The sequence below is a fragment of the Miniopterus schreibersii genome (assembly GCF_964146895.1).
Source record: "Miniopterus schreibersii genome assembly, chromosome: 15".
Lineage (NCBI taxonomy): Eukaryota > Metazoa > Chordata > Mammalia > Chiroptera > Miniopteridae > Miniopterus > Miniopterus schreibersii.
In genome coordinates this window covers 2,410,361-2,431,752 of record NC_138115.1, presented here as the reverse complement: position 1 = coordinate 2,431,752, position 21,392 = coordinate 2,410,361, and the positions used below count along the sequence as shown (strand labels likewise).

The following is a 21,392-nucleotide window of genomic DNA, read 5'->3' as shown; positions in this document are numbered from 1 at the left end:
GGTGGAATAAAGTGGCCAACAACCAGTTCAGAACACATATTCTTTCACTTCCATATTTTATATAATTCACACACATGGGGCCAGGTTCCCACCACCAGTGAATGCCTGGCGAGCCCCATGACACATCCCGCGTCGCTCCCACTGCCCCCACTCCTTCTCCAGCCCCTACCAGCTCTAGTGGCCAAAGTGACCTGTGTGTCCCCATCACGGAGGCTTAGCACACACAGGCCCTTACAAGGCCGCTGCCCGGGTTTCTCCACTGTGTGAAAGGAGCAAATATTTAGCTTTATCCTTCAAACACTCCAACGTGCACATATGCAGCCCCCTGAAGTTGCTCTTGCAGATAGCTGCTCTTAGCAGGCTTTTTCTGACATAAAAGGCCACACTTTGTTGAAGGTCAGGGCCCCCCAACCTCCACCCTCACCCCAGTTTCTGCTGTATCATGGTAATTTACAGCAAATGCCAGCACATCCTGCCTAGTATTGAAACACAATGCAAATTCAGAAACAGCAACAAACAATAATTACAAAAACAATAAACAAAGATGATGTGAGCTGTGTACTCTGCTGTTTGCAAAATGTGACAAAGGACAGGCTAATGTCCTGTCTTACCTAATGTGGCACCCAGCGTCCAAGGGACAAGAGTCACACAGGGTGCTGAATAAAGAGACACAATTTCTGCTTTACTTAACTAGAAATAATATTGTGCATAAACTCATGTAAAATGAGTCAAGTACAAGTAACAGATAAGGAAAAAAAAACAGTAGCTTTTAAAAATATATGTGTATGAATTATTTGATTTCCTCCCAGTTACGACGTCCCTGTGTATATGACACAGGATTTATTCAGAACACAACAAACTAAAAGTTAATCTTCCCTTTGCAAACTTGACAAAGTCCACGTATCACATAGGATCCCACGCAGCCCACACAACACACATTGCACACACAATACAAAACCCGAGGACTGTACCTGTCAAAGGTGGCTGCCTTGTTCATAGCACTAGCCTTTTCCTCCCAGAACTTCTAAGTCCTGTTTGCTCCACAAAGAGTTTTCTAGCCATCTGATGTTCTATTACTGAGCTAGTGGCCTTTCAGGAGAGCTCTCTCCCTTCTGAAAAAAGCAAACAACTGCATAGATATCATTACACTAAGGAAATCTCTTAGAAAAACCAAACAACTTGCTAATCTCTCAGCCCCTTCATCCAAGCAAAAGATAAGAAAAGCAAACCTAAGTCTGTTTCAACCACATTCCAGGGACAAGTTCCCCTTTTTCTTTCTTTATCAAAATTCTAGCATAAGTTTTTTGTGTGTTTTTTTCCGTGTGTGTTTTTTTAAAACAGACCTTGCAGGATAAACTGCTGCTCACACCCGCAAACAAAGCAGTGTTTGTTTAATAAGGATTGCTGCCATGGGTACAGTAAACAAGGGGCCCACATTTATGTTTATGAACAAACACAGCATCTTACAAGAGTAATTTAACATTAACCAGGTGGAATAATCAACAGATTTCATAGGTGACACCAGGGGCAGGACTAATGTAAACAGAGCTGGGAGGAGAAAGGGCCACTCTTCGGAATCAAGGTCGAGGTAAATGCATTACGGGGTAAACAGCTGCAAAGAAAGCAAGATAAACAAACAGTCATTCTTCTGACATTTAGAGGCAGAAAGGTTGTGTGTTACATAGATCAGCTGCTGACCACCATGAAATCAGACCAGTTGGAGACCAGGCCTGCTTGTTTGCACAATGCCATGTTTGCTTATAAACAACAGTTCGCTGTTACCAGCCTCGCATTACTCACCATCATAGAAGCCGGAGCAAATTAAGTGAGATCCGGTTAACTCTTTACTGGTGACATTACTTAGAAATAAAAAGCATGGCCCCCTATACGAAACAAGAGGTCACCCCCAAATGAGCTCAGTCTACACCTGGCTTGTAGATAAAAATAAAACATCCACATGGTTTATACTACTAAAGGCTGGGTTTGGTAACAGCTTTAAAAGGCTGTACTGTTTTCATGCTTGAGTAACGGTGCATTCATTTCCTAGGCTCATCTTTTATCAATGAAATATATGGGTCACACATGATTCAAACCTTGAATGTTTTATCTAGAAGAAAAGCCCTGATTTTCCTTTCTCCCCAAGATACCTCTAAGTGCCCTGGTCCGCAAACAAATAGATCTGTAGCATTCTCAACCACTCTGCAAAAATAAAACTGTATCAGGTTATAATTTTGGCCTTAAAAGATTGTATAAAATATTAATCCGTTGATGTTACATATAACCACTCGAGAGTTCATTCTGTCAGTCTGACGAAGGAATCTTAAGTTTTCGAAGCCACGGTGAATAGTAAGCCCAACGGGCCCACTAATAGAAGTGTTATGGAGAAACGCTTTATTTTCAAAATTTCCCTTCCCGTGCGCTAACACGTAAAACAGCTTACTGTATAAGAAAGTTATAACATGCCTTATCGGAGATATTATGTTTAGGTATATAATTTGCAATTAAAGCATTAGTTTGAACCCATTTTACAGATACTAACATTATTAAACTACTTAATTTTGATATGTGTGAATAACATTCCTCAATGACTTAAAATTTAATAAGCAAAGCATACTTGAAAAACAGTTTGGTAACTGATACTTGGTAATCTACATTTTACACTTATAATCGGTTAATTAATTTGTTAAAATTCTGCACTATGTCAGAGCAAGCACAGCAGAACACTCTCTGCTGGATATCCAAAGGAAAATTGGAAAATGAAGTTAAAATAAATAAAGGTACACCTCAGAAGATTGTGGCAATTGCATCAGTAACAATCAGATAGTTGGAATTTCCATCTCTGTCTAGAAAACATTTTAGCAGTCGCCCCACTTACCCTGGCCCACCCCCCAGCTGGACTATAAACTTCCTAATCTCCTCTGGCTGTTCTGGTTCCCACCTCCTGCTCCGATGATCTCATCTTTGTTTTGTAAACCTAAAGTCACAAAGAAAAAAGGGTGTTTTTTCTTTGTTTTTGTTTTGTTATGCTGTGGTTTGTTTCCTAAGTCACTCTCTGCTGATGGTCTCCTTTTCCCAAACCGGCCCAGCCCCAAAGCCTCAACAATGTCTGGAGAATGAATTTCTGCAGGGCACTAGTGCCCTTGCACAAGGGAGTTTCTCGGCTTGTGGACCGGTCACCACCTTATGGACACAGAGGGGGGACGCTGAGACTCTCCCTGTGCTGCCCTAGAAAGGCCCATGGGGCTGGAGCAGTTCTACTGCCCGGGAGCACAAGCCCAGCCTTGCTCAACTCGCGGTGACGCAAGCTGGCTGCTGGAACAACTAACAGAGACGAAGGCTTCCTCCAGCGCTCTGGGGTCGGAACGTTCTCAAGTTTCGTGCTCACTGCTGGAAGCTTGCAGGCGAGGTGGCTGTGAGGCAAAGCGAAGGAGGCGTCTTATCCACTGTCCCCGTGAAACGGAAGAGAGACAACGGGCAGCCAAAGCGGGACGAAGGCTGTGCCCTGCCACCCTCGCTCCCCATCGTCCCTGGCACATGCCGACTGCGCACGGTCTGCGCTTCTAACCTCCAGGAACTCTCCTGACCGTCGCTTTTTCTTTTCCTGAAGCCTGGATGAACTAGGACCCGTAAAAGATCACAAACAGAGTTTACAATTCTAAGTGGTAATCCAAAGAGTTGTCACCATTTCCTTTAACAAAGGCCGATAACTGAGCGCTCGGCTTTTAAAGCCAAACCAAAACTAGGCACGGAATCCCTACGCTGCCAGGGCTCCGGCGTGCGCCCAGAGACCTCTGCGGACCGCGCTCCGGGAGCTGGGCAGGAACACCGGCTGGGGCGGGAGACCTGGCCTGACGCACCTGCACTTTCACCTCGGGGGCCTGGTTTACTTATTTTGTTCCCCACAAACCCCACATTTTTAAAGCATTTTTTACTAAACACATAAAACAAAATAAATGGAAGAGAAAGAGAGTCCATTCATTAAGAAGTCTTTTATATTTTGTTTGGTAAACTGAAAGTCTCAAAGCGGCTCTGAGGAGACCCAGGCCAGAAAGGACCGCTTTACTCTTCACAGCTCTTCTCTGGGGTGACAGTCCTACGAGTGCTGAGCTCACGGAGCAGTCACACCGTCTGCGGGACACTGGAGCCGGTTTCCAAGCCTCAAGCATTCACTTCTCCTTCTACCTTCATTAGTTTTGCTTCTACATCTAGGCCTCCACCAACCCTTTTTTAAAATTTATTCACTTTTGACAAACATAAATCTATTTCAGAGGAAACTTTCTATCACTTGGTCACATGGGAAGCCAGTATGTATCCCTTTATAGAAAAGAAAAACTTTACAATAAATGTAATACAACCTAACCAATGTTATTAAATTCTAGCTGATCCCGCTCCCACAAAGGCCCTGAGCAGAGCCATGTTCTTTCTTTGTTAAATAATGAGCTTACAACTGGAAGAGAGAGATTAAAGACACACTAGTACCAAATGGAGACTTTCTCCTTTGCTTTATCAGAAGGATTAAAACAGACTGAAAACGGAATTGCTTCAACATCAAATCACAATAATGAGAACTGGTGAATGATTTATGAACCGTCTAAAGACCCTCTTCCAACACACGGGTGAGTGGTATAAGCTTGTGTGCCGGAGACTTCAGAGACCCCTGTGAACTATCTATCCTCGACTTTTAAGCGCGACACTCCTGACAATGCCACACATAAAGCACTTATAAAGAGCCTACTGTGTACACTTACACTGCTAGAGAAATAAACGACCAACTGCCTAGACTCTCTACGCCTGTTCCAAACTGAGTGGGGCTCCTGAATCATGGGTATCACCCTTACCAAAGACAACTTAAAAATCAAACTGGCAGCCCGGCCGGGCGTGGCTCAGCGGTTGAGCGTCGACCTAGGATCCAGGCGATCGGGGTTCGATTCCCGGTCAGGGCACATGCCCGGGTTGCGGGCTAGGTAGCCGATCAATGACTCTCTCATCATTGATGTTTCTGTCTCTCTCTCTCCCTCTCCTTTCCTCTCTCTGAAATCAATAAAGATATATTTAAAAAAAAAAAAAAAATCAAACTGGCATCTTCAATATAAGCCTCCCGCCTGGGCCTGCCTCTTCTTGAACCATCCTTTCTGCAACACAAGTTCAGAGTTTATTCTATACCAAGTAACTATTATATGATAAAAACTATAAGCATATCATTCAAATGTTTTATGGGTCAAAAAGATAGATGCTTTTATAGTCCAACCTTTTTTGTAATGGAGTGCCACTGATGACCCAGCATTAGCCTCATTCCCTGCTACTAATCACAGTTAAGAGCTCATTTCACTTTAAAATCTTAAGAAGTTGCTACAATGTAAATGGTGTCTACATAATAGGAAATGCCTCAAAGATTGTGTCATTTCACAAAATACAGTATTTTTTTAATGGGAACAGTGACCATGATGCTAAGGTATTATAAAATGGGAATATTATATATATATATGAATATATATGAGATGTAAGCGACCTTTTATATTTGTGGCTTCCCACATCTGTACACATTAATCACTTGCTTTGTGAAGCTTATCAATCCAAAAGCATTGGCTTGTAGTTTTAACAGATTAAAATCAATATAAGAGTACCAAATAAAATATAAATATGAAAGGGGAAAAAACTAATGTAAAAAGACAAAAGATGTCAAAACACATCTGTGCTTGAAGAAAATTCTTTCAGGTACATTCCTCATTGCTCATCTGTAATTCCTATGCTGTGTCTGCCCACATGAAGGGAACTAAGTCCAGCTCTTCAGTGAGGGACTTTAGGACAAAGTACAGGTGTCCGCCAGCTTACTTTCAGCATTTCAATAATACTGTCTAATGATGCCCTTTAACTTGTAAGTCCTCACTCCTTAAACCACCCTCATGGCCACTTAGTATGTCTGAGTACTATAAAGAAAGATTTTTTTTTCTAAGTACAGAGCTAAGATAAATCTTTTTTAAAGTGTTCCTTCAGTTTTTACAACCGTACAATTAAAACACAATATATACATGCCTCCTAATCTTGCACCCACACAAAACCGGGGATACCATGTGACATGGTGAAGACTAGGCTCCAGGCGGGCACAAAGATGACGGACAGATCTCGTGGGAACAGGTACGAACAACCGAGTCAGGAACCCAGACGCCATCTCAGCAGTCAGCTGGCTGAACTCAGGAACCGTGAGCTAGCCAGAGGCTGGTGACGAAGTACTGGTGGGGCTGGACATCGAACTGCTCAGGGAAAAGTAATCATAGCTCTAATCGAGGGGCCCCTTCGCACAGCTATGCTTCCCTGTGGGGTGGCAAATGGTCAGACAAGTACACAGACCTTGGATTCCTTCCCTGATAACTCTTACTACTAACTATTCCAACTTCTTTACTTCTTTCTCCAGGGCCAGGAGGAAGTACTGAGACAGGGAGGGTGTTTAGGATGAGACTGCCACAGACATGCCAACAGGAGGGCTAGAGCCTCGTTGAGGGCCAGAACTCTACAGTGGGTACCAACTGTAAGACCGGCGATGGCATCCTCCCCTCACACACTGGGTATTGTGCCACTGGATGGCTACAGAGTTGATGGTGGGACCTCCTGGTGTCTCGTGACTGGGTTCTCAACAGGACTCACTCATCAACTAAACACCCAAAGAAAATTTTGAAAGAGAATTTGTACTCCTTGGCATTTCCACTGGATATCTTTAGAGCAGAAATAACACCTGGTACCTGTATGAGACTTAATGGAGGCAACAGGGCCCATTAGCATCATCAGTACATGAGCTAAGACTTGACAGAGGTCACAGGCCCTGATGGGCAACTGATGGAGGTGTCTGTGCAGCCACCCAAGAGCAGGTCCTTGTGGCACTTTCCTTCACAGGCCAGAAGAGGTTCAAGGGCTCTGTCTCATGCCAAGGGCTTTCCAAAGAGGTCCACATATACCTCCAACAGACCGGGAAGGTAGCACTTCTTGCAGTGGGCCTGCAGTGCAGGCCCGGCCGCGCGGAGCACGGTTTTACGCACAGCGGCGTGGGTAGGCTCTGGAAACGCAGAAATGCAAACTCTCAGGCCCCTCTCACATCTACTGAATGAGAATCTGCATTTTAATAAGAACCCCAGGCGACCACAGGTGCATTACAGTCTGAGAAGGCAGGCATGGTGGAAAGGGAGCGGCCATTCCAGCAGACACGCCCGACCTGCACTCCTCGCTCTGCCAGAGCACAGGTTTTCAACAAGCCATCCAGCCACTCTTCCCATCTCCTCATCTCTAAGATTGTACCACACTGCGTCCGTCCGGGTTCATTCAGCCTTTTAACCAATTTTTATTTTGTAACTCATATGTTCCAGACTATGTATTAAGTTCGGGGCAACAATGGGGAACAAAAATTGATAGATCCATCCATGTGGAGATGGCTGTCTAATGGAAAAGACACACATTAATCAATTAGTCATAGAAATAAGTAGAGATTATAACTGTGGTAAGTGCTACTATGAAAAATTCACAGTGCTCTGAGAGCACACGAAGCTAATATATGTAAAGTGCCTTGTATGTAGTAGGTGATCAATAAATCACAGCAATTATTGGTAGCCCATAAAACCCAGACCTTTGGGAAGCTACTAAAAATTCTCAAGTGGAGAATACTCTTCCCCCATCATAAAATAAGGACGACGTTCTCAATTAGATCACTTTCAGATGTTTTCCTGCTTTCTCCTGCCCACAGGAGGAATACTGTAACTTCAACAAAGTCAACATTTCTTCTGAGGACGGCTTAGAGAACATTAACTTTCTGGGTTATTGATAAGCATGAGCTCGTGTTTACCAAGCTGTAGTTGAAAAGGAAAAATGCAGAGCAGGGCTGAGGGTGACCCTGTGCACCAGCCTTGCTCTAAGCAGCCTTTGACTATCATTTTAAAGCCTTGATACCTAAAGAAAATCTTTAATTGGCTTTTCAGTGGCATTTCTCCTTTATATATGCAGTTTGTTGAAGTCAAGAAAGCACATGCTAATAATTGCAGATGGGATTGGCGCCCTGTACCTCATATTGTGGACACAGTGGTTAATTATTAGTGCCCTCAACACAAGTCTGTACAGGGGAAAGCGAGACTGAAGAGGAATCAGAGGCGTGTCAAACCCCACTGAGGGCAGAGCGGCTGTCATCTACCACAGCCGGTGCCCTTCCTCGCATTACAGCTGGGTGTGTTGGGGGTTCTTCAACACAGCCCTCAGTCCTCTGCCATGTCTTTTCTGTGCTCATTTCCCATGAATCTGTGCACTGTAAATAAAAAACTTAAATATGACATACTAGCTCTCCATGTTTACACAAGCTTTTGGTTCTTTTCCAAACGGTGGGCTTCCTTCCAACAGGTGGACTCTGGTGGTGGGGGAACTCTCACCTCACTTGTATCAGAATGTCCCTGACGGAAAATTCAAACTAGAAAGACAGCTGATTTGGAACAGGCAGGGAAGACGGGTCAGGTGGGTTATGTGAAACACAGTTTGTTAAGACATTGCTGTTAACATGTATGAGCTGAGGGATACCACCATCGGCTCATACCTGGAGCACCCGTCTGATTTTTGTAAATTGAAGTATTGTTAGGTGGATTAGGAGTCACTAGCAGCTTGGTCAGCAAAGTGGGCGGTTGCCATTTATTGCTGCCTGGAATAAGATATATATTTAGGATAATTTCTCTTGCATCCAACTATTAAGAATGCAAAGCATGAGAGGAAAGGATGCCCAAGGCACATTCGGCAATGTCCGGAGACATTTCTGGTTGTCACAACTGGGGAAAGGGATGCTGGTGGGAAGCCAGGGATGCTACAGAAATCATCCCCCATGCCAAGTGTCATGGTTGAGTAAACTGTTCCATGCAAATTTGTACTGTTTTTATTATGAGATCAAAGCAATGAGCCCTATTTCTTGTTCAGTAATAAATTTATAATGTGCCTTAAAATTTTAATGACCTATGATTTTTGCTTGCATTTCTACTTCACAAATACTACTGAACTGAGCACCTCTGACGGGCCAGGCAGGGCAGGGCTTCGCTGAAGCCCGTACACGTGAACTCAGGGCCGTATTCCAAGAGGGGAGGCGTGCCGAGGGGCCCGGCCGAGGGAGGACAGCGGGCAGCACAGCGAGGACGGTGCCTGGAAACGAAGTGGCCAAACCTGAGAGTGAGCCTGGGGCTGGGCCCTTCACTGAGCGGGGCGCAGGGAAGGTCTGGGACAAGAGGAGCTTTTTAGGAAAAGAAGTCTGATGGGTGATCTAGGACAGGCTAAAGCAAGAAGACTGGGAGACACAGGAGGACACTCAGCCCAGTGCCCACAGAGGCAGAAGAAAGGGCAGTGAAGAGAGGGCGTGCCTCCCTCCCACGCCCTGTGCCTCCGAGGCCCTGCTCCCTCAGGGCTCCCGCCGGTGGTCAGGGAGGCAGCCCAAGAGAAGAGGGTCTTCCTCAGCCACTGGCTCCTTCCCTCTCCTGCCAGCTGACTGAGGGACCCCCCCACCCCTCCACTGTCCCCCTCCTCCCTCCTGCCAGGTCCTCCGCCCACTGCAGGCTGGCTCCTGCCTCACCTCTGCTGACAGTATTCCTACCATATTGCTAAGGTGCCTGCAGTTGCTGAATTCAGTGGACACTTTTCAATCCTTTCCTTATGTGACCTCATGAGAGCAATTGGCACTATTTACCTTGTCTCTCTCGAAAAAAATCTCTCTTCCCTTTGCCTCCAGGTTTTCCTGCTCATAGTGGTTCTGACCACACAGCTGGTGGCTCCTTCTCTCTCTCCAGGATGAGCTTAACTTCCACTGATTCTTAAATGTTCCATCTTGCCTGGAGTTCCACCCTCAGAGCCCCAAAGGTGGTCTGGAAAGGGCGGGAGAGTGTCCATTTCTGACTCTGTGGGTCCTGGTCTCTGCCCCCCCCGAGTGGAGGAGCTGCGGCGTGCCCCTGTGCCCGGAGCAGCCCACCAGCGCGGGCATGAGTCCCGGGACACTCCCTCCCGAACGGCAGGGCTGAACTCCGAAGCTGCTCCCCCGCTCTGAAGCACCGCCCGGCCGGCTCTAGCCTGCAGGGCTTCACTTCACACCCGCCTGTGCCCCGTGACTCCGGAGTCACTGCAGGATTCAACCAAAGCATCTTTCCAGAGCTGCAGGCCCCTACAACCTTCGGGACATTTCTACTTTGACATCCTCAAAGAACCTCATCTTGGTCTCAAACTGAGATCACCAACTTCTCTCTCTAAATCAGGAATTATCTGACAGACTTCCTTGCTTTGCTTTCCCACGTTACCGATTCTCACCCACTCTACCTTCTACTTCACTACCCCTGCTTCTCCACACCCTGGGTCCGGAGCGGGCCACTGCCACTTCACAGCTCCAGGGTGAATTCAAGCGTCTCCTCGTCTGGCCTCCTCCCTTGCTTCAACGGCCCCTATGGCCTCAAGCGTGAAATCCCAAACTTCAAGCCCTGCACTGTCTAGTAGGAAAGCCACAGGCCACATGAGGCCATCTAGAGCTTAAAATGTGGCTAGCATGACTGCAGAACTGAATTCTTAATATGTGTGTAATTGTAATGTAGATTAGCCTAAATTTAAATTTAAAAATGATTTTCAGAGCAGTTATTGAAAATCTTGTAAGTATGCGTTAAACAACTTATATATGTCAATCTACTAGTTTACTTTTTAAACTGTAAATTTTATGAAATTTAAATAAAGATCAAGTATTTTGATGAAATTTTAATATCCAAATCAAGATGATTTTCAGAATTAGTATGAAAGAAAAGAATGTGAAGTGTGTCTTTCGTAAATTGTAATATTGATTACATGTTGAAATGGTGATATTTTGGATAAATTGGATTAAATAAAGTAATTTATATCAGGTTCTTGTCACTTTTTAAGTGTGGCTAATACGGAAGTTAAAATTCCTCACGTGGGATCTCACTTCATTTCTGCACTGGGCCAGGCCCACAGACCTTCGTGCTCTGCTGCACCAATGCTCTCGTCCCCCCATCCCTCTGTGGCCACACCGGACACTGACTCACCCTCTGGGCCTCTGCACACATTCCCTCCACCTCTGTGCCTCTGCTATGAACCTTTAAGGAGCCCATTCCTACTGAACCTCAAAACTCAGTTCAAGCTAAAAAGCTTTTTATAGACCATCCCCACCACCAAGTCTGGGACAGGCCTTCTTCCATAGGGTCTCTTCAAGTTTTACACTAAGCTCTTGCAGAGCAGTCATTATACTGTATTGTAATTTCCTGAATGCTTAACAGTGAGCCAGGCATCACGTCTTATACCTAACAGGGCACCTGGCAGGGTTTTTATTTTTATTTTTTATTTTTTAACCCTCACCCAAGGATATTTTTTCCATTGCTTTTCAGAGAGAGTGGAAGCAGGGGAGAGAGAGAGAGAACCTGACTAGGGCGGCACCTGGCAATTTGATAAATATTTCACTGTCATATAGACGAAGGAATGAATGAATGGATGTGTGGGAAAGATATCGAGAGCTGGAACCAATGACCTGGGAGCTGCCTGTAAGAGCCCAGGCAGCACCAATGAGGCTTCTCAGGTTTCCAGCCCTGGGATCAGGAGAATAATGATGCTTTTGTGAAAACAGCCAAAGGAAAGAGGTATTTCTCAGGAGAGAAACAAGTGAAAGCAAGAGCTAGCAGGGAGTCTAACTGTACAAAGGGAGCCGGTAAGGCTGAGGGGGAGGGGAAAGGTCCTTAGAACAAGCCACAGTCAACTCTTATACTTAGAAAACAGACAGAGTGGCATTTACTGAGGACTAAGTTCTAGTCCCTACAACTCCCCTGTGGGGTACATATCAACCCTCACTTTTTAGAAGAAAACACTGCAGATCAGGGAGCAGTAACACACATACACACAGCTGGTAGACAAACATTTGAACATCAAAGTCATCCAATCCGTCTACTACACTACAGTCAGGGGTAGAGCCAGTCCGAGGCCGTGACACAGAAGTTAGAAGGAAGTTTCAAGAAAGAAGGGGTGGTTGGTGGTTTCAAGTGGCTTAGAGAGCTTGAGTATGAGAATGTGATGGGGAAGCCAAAGGGAATCCCCCACCATCATCAAAAAATTCCTTCATTCTTCCGCCCTTTCCTGCGAGTAGGCACCATTTCACCGGCTACCTTCCCTCTTAAACCCCTGCCTCCATCCGTTATCCAACACCACCCCATCTCTCTGCTGACTCCCTCATTTTAGCTGACAAACACATCAACGTATTCTGACCCTACACAGTCATCTCCAGGTTGCTCTTCTGGCTCCTCTAGTACCTGGCCTTCAACCTCTTTCTCCTATTTAGTCTCAAAGGGGTGCTATCTCCATGTTTTCATCTCCTACTTGCAATTGTCCGCACTGTGGATTCTAAATTCTCCAGGCTAGGACAGTAGTTCTTAAACTCTGAAGACAATTATAATCAAGTGCTTTCTCCAGATCCAGGCAGGAAGGCTGGGGAATAAGCCCTGGAGGTGAGGCAGCGCTTACCGCAGGCAGGCCCAAGGGAGCAGGTGCACTTGGTGCCAGGACAGAGGCACTGTGAACCCAGCAGACCAGAGGTTGTGTCACAAGGGATACCAAGGCCACTCTCTGAAGCCTCTCCTATAGCTCCCTGAGACCATGTGCCCTGGTTCTCAGCCTGATTCTATAACCCTTCACTTCTTTTGTCTTTTTTGAAAGACGTCACTATTTCTACTTGCACATTCAATGCTGGTATTTCTTAAGATTCCCATGTGCCTTCTATATATGCTTCAACCCCACCTGTTCCTGAATTAGTTAGAGTGGATCCTCCACAATTACTTCCACTGTTTATTCCCACCACTCAAAGTCCTTTAGATTCCCTAAAACTGTATACTCTTTTCTCAAACCTGCTACTTTCTCCAGTCAGTTAAAAGTCATTGTCATCGCCTTTGATCAACAAACCGCCCTTTCTTTCCATCACCCCCATGGCCATCCAGCCCCACCATCTTTATCCTGCAGCACTTACAGGACCTTCTGCGACCAGCATAAACATCATTCAAAACAAGTCATTCTGATCAGTTTACTCCGTTGCTTGAAAACCTCCAAAGCTCTTCAGTTTTCAAAGGACAATCTTAATTTCTTTGCTTGGAATAACAGGCCCCTTGGGCAACTTCCCACACTTCTCTCCTGCTGTCCACCTTCGCTAATCCAGCACTCCCGGTTGCTGTTTCCCAAACATTTTGCTCTTTGTATTTCTACGTTTGCTGTTTTCTCCCTGTGGGAGGCCCCTTTCTACTATTTTGATCAATAAACTCCAACAAATGCTTTGAAACCTAGCTCAAACGTTACCTTTAGAGAGAATTCATCCTACATGCTATAGATGTACTTTATTTCTATTTTGGCCAAAGGTCAGGCACGCTTACATATGATAATGACTAAACTTCTCCCAGCAGGTCAAAAGTATCCTATCATTGCTTCACTAAAGCTTTAATAGCATTGGATCCTCAGCAGCATTAGGCAAAAGTTTGTTGACTGACTGGCTGACTGGCTGGCTGAACGAATGACTGGGGTCAGAGCCGTGGAAGGATGTGGAGTATAGGTATGAACAATCAGTAACACTGTCTGGAACAGGGCAGCTGCTTGATGGACTGAGAATGCCTTCCCTCTTGCAGATTTAGGAGGAGCTCGAAGAGAAAAAATGCTGAAGATTCTGAGTTTAGAAAACGGAAGTCACATGACCACTATCTTTACAGAAAAAGAGGAATTAAACCATCTGCTAAGATTAAATGAAGGTGTAGCAGAGGCACAAGTGTAGTGAGCAAGTTCTAGGAAGGGAGCGTAGTGAACGAGGGACTCTGAAGCCGCCAGCCCTGGGAACCAGGAGCTCCGTGCTTGCGCAGCACCGTCTGCGGGCACCAGCAGCAGCACCCCAGCTTATCGGGAGGGTCCGAGCACTCGGCGGAAGACGGGGTTGGGGGCGGCCAAGGCCAAGGCAGGGGAGGAACAAGGCTACGGGCGAGGGATGGTAGAGGGAGGGCGTTCTACTGAAACGCCCGTTTACGGAGTCCGCGCTGGATGGGGAAGGAAGCAGGCACAGCACAGAGAAGACCAAGTACAATCAGTGCAAGTGACGGAAGAGCCTGGGTACAACACACACAGCTGCACCCCTTATCCACTGGGGATAGGTTCTAACCCCCCGGCGCATGCCCGAAACCACAGATATTACCGAACCCTATATATACTGTTTTTCCCTGTACATACACACTCTTATGGTAAAAGTTTAATTTATAAATTGGGCACAGTAAGACAGTAACAACTATAACGAATAATAAAACAGAACAATTATAACAATATACTGCAATTATGTGAACGTGGTCGCTCTGACTCTCAGAATGTCTCACTGTAGGACTGCCCTGACCCTCCTGTGATGGCGGGAGGTGAAGGGGGGAGTGGCGCAGGCATTCTCACTTGGCATTAGGCTCCTACAAGGGTGACCTGAACACAGCACCGCAACACCCACACAGGCAGTCTGCCAGCCGGACGCTGCGTGTGACTGACCGGCGGGCAGTGCGCACAGCATGGGGATCTGGACAAAGGCGCAGCTCGCGCCGGGCGGACAGAGGAGGACGGCTGCAAGGCTTCACCACGCTGCTCAGAACGGCACGTAATTTAACACTAATGAAATGTCTGCTTCTGGAATTTCCCATGTAGTATTTTTGGACCAAGGTTGGCCACAGGTAACTGAAACTGCGGATCAGGAGGCTACTGTATAGCCAAAACAGAGCGAAGTTCAGAAAAGCTTCTAAAAATCAACCAGCAAGTCAAAGGGAGAAGATTGGCACCTCACACCGAGGCACGGAGTAGGCACACAGTAGGCATCTTCTGACGTATCAGGCAATGACTAGGGACAGGACCATCCCCACCCAGTGGTCCTACCTGTGCTGCCACAATCTAATTTATCATCAAGCTCATTATAAAATAATCACAGATTAATGGCGTACACCAAGGACACCCCAGACTGCTTTAACAAGGTTATACTGGACATCATTCCAACATGATACAATGGGCATTATGTTTAAGAGCTAGAAATACTCAGCTACAAGGGTTACTGAAATCTGCCAGGACCTGGCACATTACTGCCAGTGAACATCCCTTGAATGAGTGAACGACTGTGATGTGCCCTCGGCGTGCAAATGAACACTGCACTGCACATGACCTCCCGCCCGCAAGGTGCGCCGGCGGCCTTTCAGAACCAACCGAGGAACGATATTCACCCAAGTCAGACTGAACAAGCAGCATGGAATGAACAGTTAAGGCATCACGTGCCTCAAAAATTTAGGTGATCCGAGGGTACTAGCTGGGAGGCGGCGGGGCGCGGAGGTGCGTGATTCTGCCGCTGGCCACGCTCCCGGCGCACCCGTCACGCGAGCGCGAGGCCGTCCGTGCGCGGCGCCGTCGGTCGGAACCCGCTCTCCCTGCGCCAGGGGCGCCTGTGAGCCGCTGGCCGGGAAACGGGGCTGGTGAGAGAATTAATACTCTCCTCCCAAATCGCGTCACCCAGGATAATAAAAGTATGTTAAACAAATGCTCTTAAAATAGGAGGAAAACATTTTTAAGCTCTAAGCTACGCTGGTGGTGCAAGTATTAGGGGGCAGGAGCGGCTTCCGAGCCACGTCTCGCCTCGGAGGAGCGCGGACCCAGCTTCGTCTGCTCGAGGCCGTTACGCTGAAGTCCTTCCTTACAGGAGCGGCTGCCGCACCCTCCTTTCCAATTACCTGCCCACTGGCTTCCCCTGGCTAGCGTTTTGGGATTTCTCCGGCAAACACCAACAGTAGGGGAAATCTTTTTAACCACGGGGTCGGGAACAGAAGCCCAGCCGCGCGAGTGGAGCGCAGCAGGGAGAGAGCGCGTTTCCCGCAGGCGCGCGTGGCACGGCCGGGTCCGACGGGTCCGACGGGCCCGACGCCGGGGGCTCGGCGGCGAGCAGCAGTCCTGTCTTCAGACGTGCACGCCGTTTACGTCGAGGCAGTAGGCTCCCAGGAAACTTTCACCTTCTAGAAACAAATCATTAAGCCTGAACGGTGTCCACGTTTTAAAAAGCCAGTGGAGCCCGGCAGCCGTGGCTCAGGGGTTGGGCATCCATCTCTGAACCTGAGGTCACGCGCCGGGGTTCATTCCGGGTCGGGGCACACGCCGGGCGGCGGCTCCACCCCGGGCGGGGGGCACGGACCCACGGCTCTCTCGTCCTTGATGCTCCTCTCTCTCCCTCTCCCTTCCTCTCTGAAAAAAAGCCAAGTGGAGAGAAACGCGGGAGAGAAAAACCGGCTGCGCGCCGCTTCCATGTTCACCTTAATTTTTCTGGACGTGCAAGGGCGTGGCACTTGCCTGGGAGCAGAAGCCTCACCCGCATCCGCTTAACCTGCCACCGACCAGTGCCCACCACGGCGGGGTGGGGCCCCGGCACCTGCTTGCTCTCCCCGATCTCCACCGGTGGCCACCTGGGTCTCGCGTGGGAAGCCGCGTGAGCCCTGGCTGGCGGGCCTCCTCCGCCCGCGCCCGCCCCCCCCCCCCCGCCCTGTCGCAGCCCCTGCCACGGCCTCCCCGCCCTGTCGCAGCCCCTGCTCCACCGCGCTCCTCGCAGCCCCCTCTCCGGTCCTCCGACTCTTAGTATCCGCCCCGTGGCCTCAGACTCTCCCTCCGTCCAGTTGCTCCGTCCGTCCGTCCGTCCGTCCGTCCGTCCGTCTCTCCCCAGGTCGCCACCTTGCCGCTGGGTCTGCGCGCCCTGAGCGAGGTGCCGCCAGCCCCACGCGGGCCGACCCAGGCTTGCTGCTGGGCCGCGGTGGCCCCCCTGTGGCGCCGTGGCACGGGCGGCGTGGCCCTGGCGGCGTGGCCCTGGCGGCGTGGCGGGGGCCTGGCCCACCTGACAAGGCTGATGTGGTTCGGGATGCGGCGCTTCTCCCACTGCGGCCTCGCACGGACACGCGAGGCTCAGGACGCGGAGGTTTCCAACCCCGGCCCCTTCTGAGGCCGCCTTCACGGCCGGGCCCACAGCGCGTCCCCACCAGCAGCGGGCGTCCCCACCCCACGCGTGTCCGCTCAGGGCCCCTCTCCACGCAGCTCCGCGGGCCGGCGCCAGGCGCGGTGCCCCGCCGCGCGCACCGCGCGCCGCCTTATCTAACCGTCCGGGGCGCGCGTCCGGGCAGCGGCGATAGCGCCTTGGAGGCGGCGAGGAGCCCTTATCAATGCGCCCGGCGACGACAGCCGGCTGTCAAGATTAAGGAAGCGCGCCTTGTCTCCTGCAGGCCTCTCCCAGCCTCCTACCACAGATTAAAGATTTTTTTAAGATAAAAAAATGGTTACCGTCATGCTCAATGTTAAAAAAAATAACGGAAGAGGATGAAGTGGCAGCTTCCCACCCTCCCGTCCTGACCGGTGTTCCCCGCGCCCGGGAGCTTTCGGGGGGGGGGGGGGGCTGTCTGCGGCCGGCGCGCCCCGCAGCCTGTGCCACGCGGGGGGATGCGCGACGGGCGGCCCCGCCTCCAGGCCGGGCCCAAGAATGTGGCTGAACAAAATCGATACCTTCGAAGGTGGGAGGGGACCCGGAAACCTCCCTACAGAAGCCCGCGTCAAATTCTGTTGCTAATCTGGAACCGACACATTCCTCCAGGAATGACCGGCGGGTCCCATCAGCAACCTGCGGAGACAGGTTTCCACCCCACGGCAGGAAGGAGGGGACCCGACGGGGCGCCAGGCCAGCGGGACGCTCCCTCAGCGCAGTGACAAGAGATTTGGTACCTAAGTGCAGAACTTACTGTCTCCAGTCCTCCATATGTGCCGAAATTATTGGGTTAAATAAAGACATGACAAGCTATAAATCCACTCGCTTTTTTCTGGGGAGTCTTTACGCAGGTGTACTTCCAATGTGCACTAAACTGCAGCCCCATTAAGCAGCTACAGTGAAGGCAAAGGGCACGGGGCTAAATACCACAGGACCCGGGACGGATCTCACGGCTTTAATGGAATCAGGTTTTTAACAACTCTTTTTTCGTTAAATACAGTCAGTGTCAGGAAGATGCGTCCCACTCATAAAGCAGCGCAATGACAATGTACAGTGGCACTAACACAAGGACATAGTTCATCATGACATTTCCAGCAATTCCCAACTGATTAGGGTCATTATGTTGGAGGTCTGATTTATGTTGTCATTTCCTCTCACCGATCCTGCATCAATGAATCTTAATGAATTGGTAAATAAGGGTGAAGATTACACTCTATGACACTGAAACATTCCTCATTCTCAACACCCGAGATTTATGTAGCCAATTAGTGACTAACAGAGAAAATTGGCTGGCAGAAAAATAATATTCTTTATGGTACAAAATGGAAAAAGCTTTCTCGTTGAAGGGCAATGCCACAGCAAAAGTCCATAAAGTAGCTTGATATGTGGAAACACAAAAGATGTTTAAAATGTCCTGTAGAAGGTTTCCTGGCAAAATGCTTCTACTGTGGGTCTTTGTTTGTGGTTTTTTGATGTACCATTTTTTTAGACATTATTGGTTTAAAAAGTGACCTGTATTTTAAAAACAGGAAAAGTTGGCCTTTGGGAGAAAGGAGTGAACTATACCCCTGTATTAGACCAGTGCTAATTCTTCACAGTGACTGGAATGATGAAGAAAAATAAGATGACCCATGGTCCCCCCAAGTTTAAACCATCATGCCAGTTTCTCTAGCTTCCCGCAGACAGGTAGCCATAATCATCTGTACATAATCAGGGAGCACTAAAATCTTTCATTCTGATTAATTACAAGTAAATGTGCTTAAAGTACAGAGCGTGTTTCAAATACCAGAACTTTTTAATTTAAAAAATAGCCTAATCATTAACACAGAAATCACTCCACTTACTAGTATTATTTTACATTCACCTGTTCCTGACCTCATTATAAAACCAGATGAAATGACTGTCATAAACAGAAAAAAAGGTAAAAATTCCCCAATGAAACATAATTCAGAAAATCTTGGCTTCACCTAGAGACCGAAGCATCACCCTATGCTGTGTGTTCATGAATGCAAAACATGGCTCAGAGTCATTACTGCTTAAGTATATACTTAATGTTGAATTCTGAAAAAAGCAGATCCTCAAAATCCACGTATTCAGATTTTATCACACAGGCTCCACGATATCCTTGTACAATATGCAAATCAGACGTGTCTCTTTCTTTCTGCTATTTTCTAGTCAATGTCACAAACAGAGCTTTGAAATATAAAAATATATCTATTTAAAAAGCCGGAAGTCACATCAGCGTCAGTGGGTTCTCCTTTCCATCTTGTGAGGGTGTCCAGCGTCCAGTGACAATGACAAGATGGACTCTAGCACGGACGGTGCACCTGTTCCCTTCAGTTCTGGATGCTCCAGGACCGAGTAGCCTCCTAAGGGCTACTGCTTCATCAGGGCTTCTGGATAATTGTGCCACTTCCGTCAAGCTCAGATCATCCCTGAGGCGCGGCAACCTTCAGGCCTCCCTGCAAACTTGCTGCTCCCAACTGGAGCTCCCCAGGCAGCCTGGAGCTCCACGAGGTGCTCGGAACAGCAGGGCCGCAGGAAAAGGCGGGGGCCAGGCAGGCCCCAGGGCGGGGGCCTAAAGGAGGAAAAGGCAGAACGCAGCCTCGCGAAGCTGCGGCCTTACGGGAGCATCGCCGTGCGGCTGAGTGTTCACAAAGGCCAAGTGAGCCGTGCAGCTTCTTAAATGGATCGCTTTTGTTGCTGTTCTTTGAACCAGTTTCTCAGAGAGCCAGCAGAGACCTGGCCAGTTAAATCATACGAGCATGTGGTGCTTCTGACTCGTTCTGGTGCCAAGACTCTAATACCTGCATAGCAGAGTGCCACGGGCACACGGGACTGTCCTCGGAGGTGGCACTGTACGCCCAGGACACATGAATAGTTAGTCTTTAAAGTCCTTCCCTCTCAAAAGAAAAAAAAAAGCCAAGAGGAAAAAAAATGCATCTCCTTTACCTATGGCAGTGAATGGACAATATTTTAAAGTGCTAAGTGCAACTACCATAAAAAAAATTAAATACAAATATACTGATCCAATCCTTGGCTAAAAACCAACATATAAAACCTGCTAAGTCAAACCTGTGTGTAGCGCACTAACTTTGAGGGAGGAAAAAAGGTTGGTACATAAACTCAAGGGTGGCAGTCAGCAGTCTGCTCTCAGAACTGGGAAGAGCCAAAAGAAAACCCTACACGTTTTATTTTAATATCACTATTTGATACCAATTCCAAATGAAAGTGTTTAGTAAAATATTTTCACAGTAGGTGGCATCACTTATCAGCTGCAGGAGGGGTGTGGTGGCTTGAAGCATTTCCCTTTATTAAGCTATCAAATGATTATTTAAATGGCTTTCACACATTCCGTTCCATTCATGATGCACCTACAGGTATGGCAGGCTTGCCAGAATCGGGAAAACTCCAGTAGTTTCTGACTATCCAGATACTGGTGTTTTTACTCACGTCTTTAATCATGTGAGAGAAAAAAATGCAAGTCTGCAAATCCACTTTTCTCCAGTAACAGACCATTTTGGTGAAAAAACCATGTTTCTGCAGCTAACAGCAAAAGTCCCCCCTTTTCTCAATGGGGACAATTTGGTTTAAAATAGCTTCTTTACTTAAATGAACCCTGAATCCATTGTGCTCATCCTGATGTGGAAAGATGAAGATGCAGGCTTTAAAATTAAGAAAAAAATACAACTGAGCATAAACACAGTGACTTTAGGCACAAGAGCACCTGCAGTGACTTCCCCCTTGTTTACATTCAAAGGAAGTGGAACGAACTGATGCTCCTTTTCACGCTGTAAGTACAGTGAGTCAAACAGCAAGACTTTGGACGCTATAAATACCTGAAGGAGAAAGAACCCACCCACCTCTGATTACATTACAAGGCAGAGCTTCTCTAAACTTTCAAGAATCAATTTACTACAAATGTCCAAAGAAGGGATAGACAACACCAACTCAATCAATGGCCTAATGATTACTTTGGAGAAAGCATGAATTCTGGACACTTTAAATTTCTCCTCATGTATTAGAAAAAAAATAGGGATGGTAAACACTATTTTTCAGGCAAAATTTTTAAAATATAGAGCTGGGAAAAGACCAAAAAAAAATCCAGAAAAAAAAGTTAAACAGTTAAAATAATAACAAAAGATGGGTAGATAGAAAGGGCTTTTGTGTTTTTGTTTTTTTCATTCTGGTGTGTAAATACTTTGGTGGACTCTACTGGATTGTGGTCTCTGGTAACATTGAAGAATGTGGGGTGTCCAGACCTGGAATCCTAGAAATTTAGAATAAGAGGAACAAGGAGTTTGCCAAAGGCAAAGAGTTCACACTTCCACTATCTCCTGTAGGAGGGCCACATCCA

The 21,392-nt window shown here is 47.6% G+C and overlaps 1 protein-coding gene across 10 annotated transcripts in view; it reads right to left on the bottom strand.

Annotated features, from left to right (window-relative positions):
- FOXP1 (forkhead box P1) overlaps nt 1–21,392 on the bottom strand; it is a 540,979-nt gene that overhangs the window by 223,076 nt on the left and 296,511 nt on the right. Inside the window, exon 1 of one of the 10 annotated variants that reach the window (XM_081159206.1) lies at nt 972–1,072. The exons of 8 other annotated variants lie outside the window; for them this stretch is intronic. The gene's annotated coding sequence lies outside the window, so the exon portion shown is untranslated. Of the gene's footprint in view, nt 1–971; nt 1,073–21,392 lie in introns of those variants that run through there. One more of the 10 variants, XM_081159212.1, reaches the window with a different exon arrangement.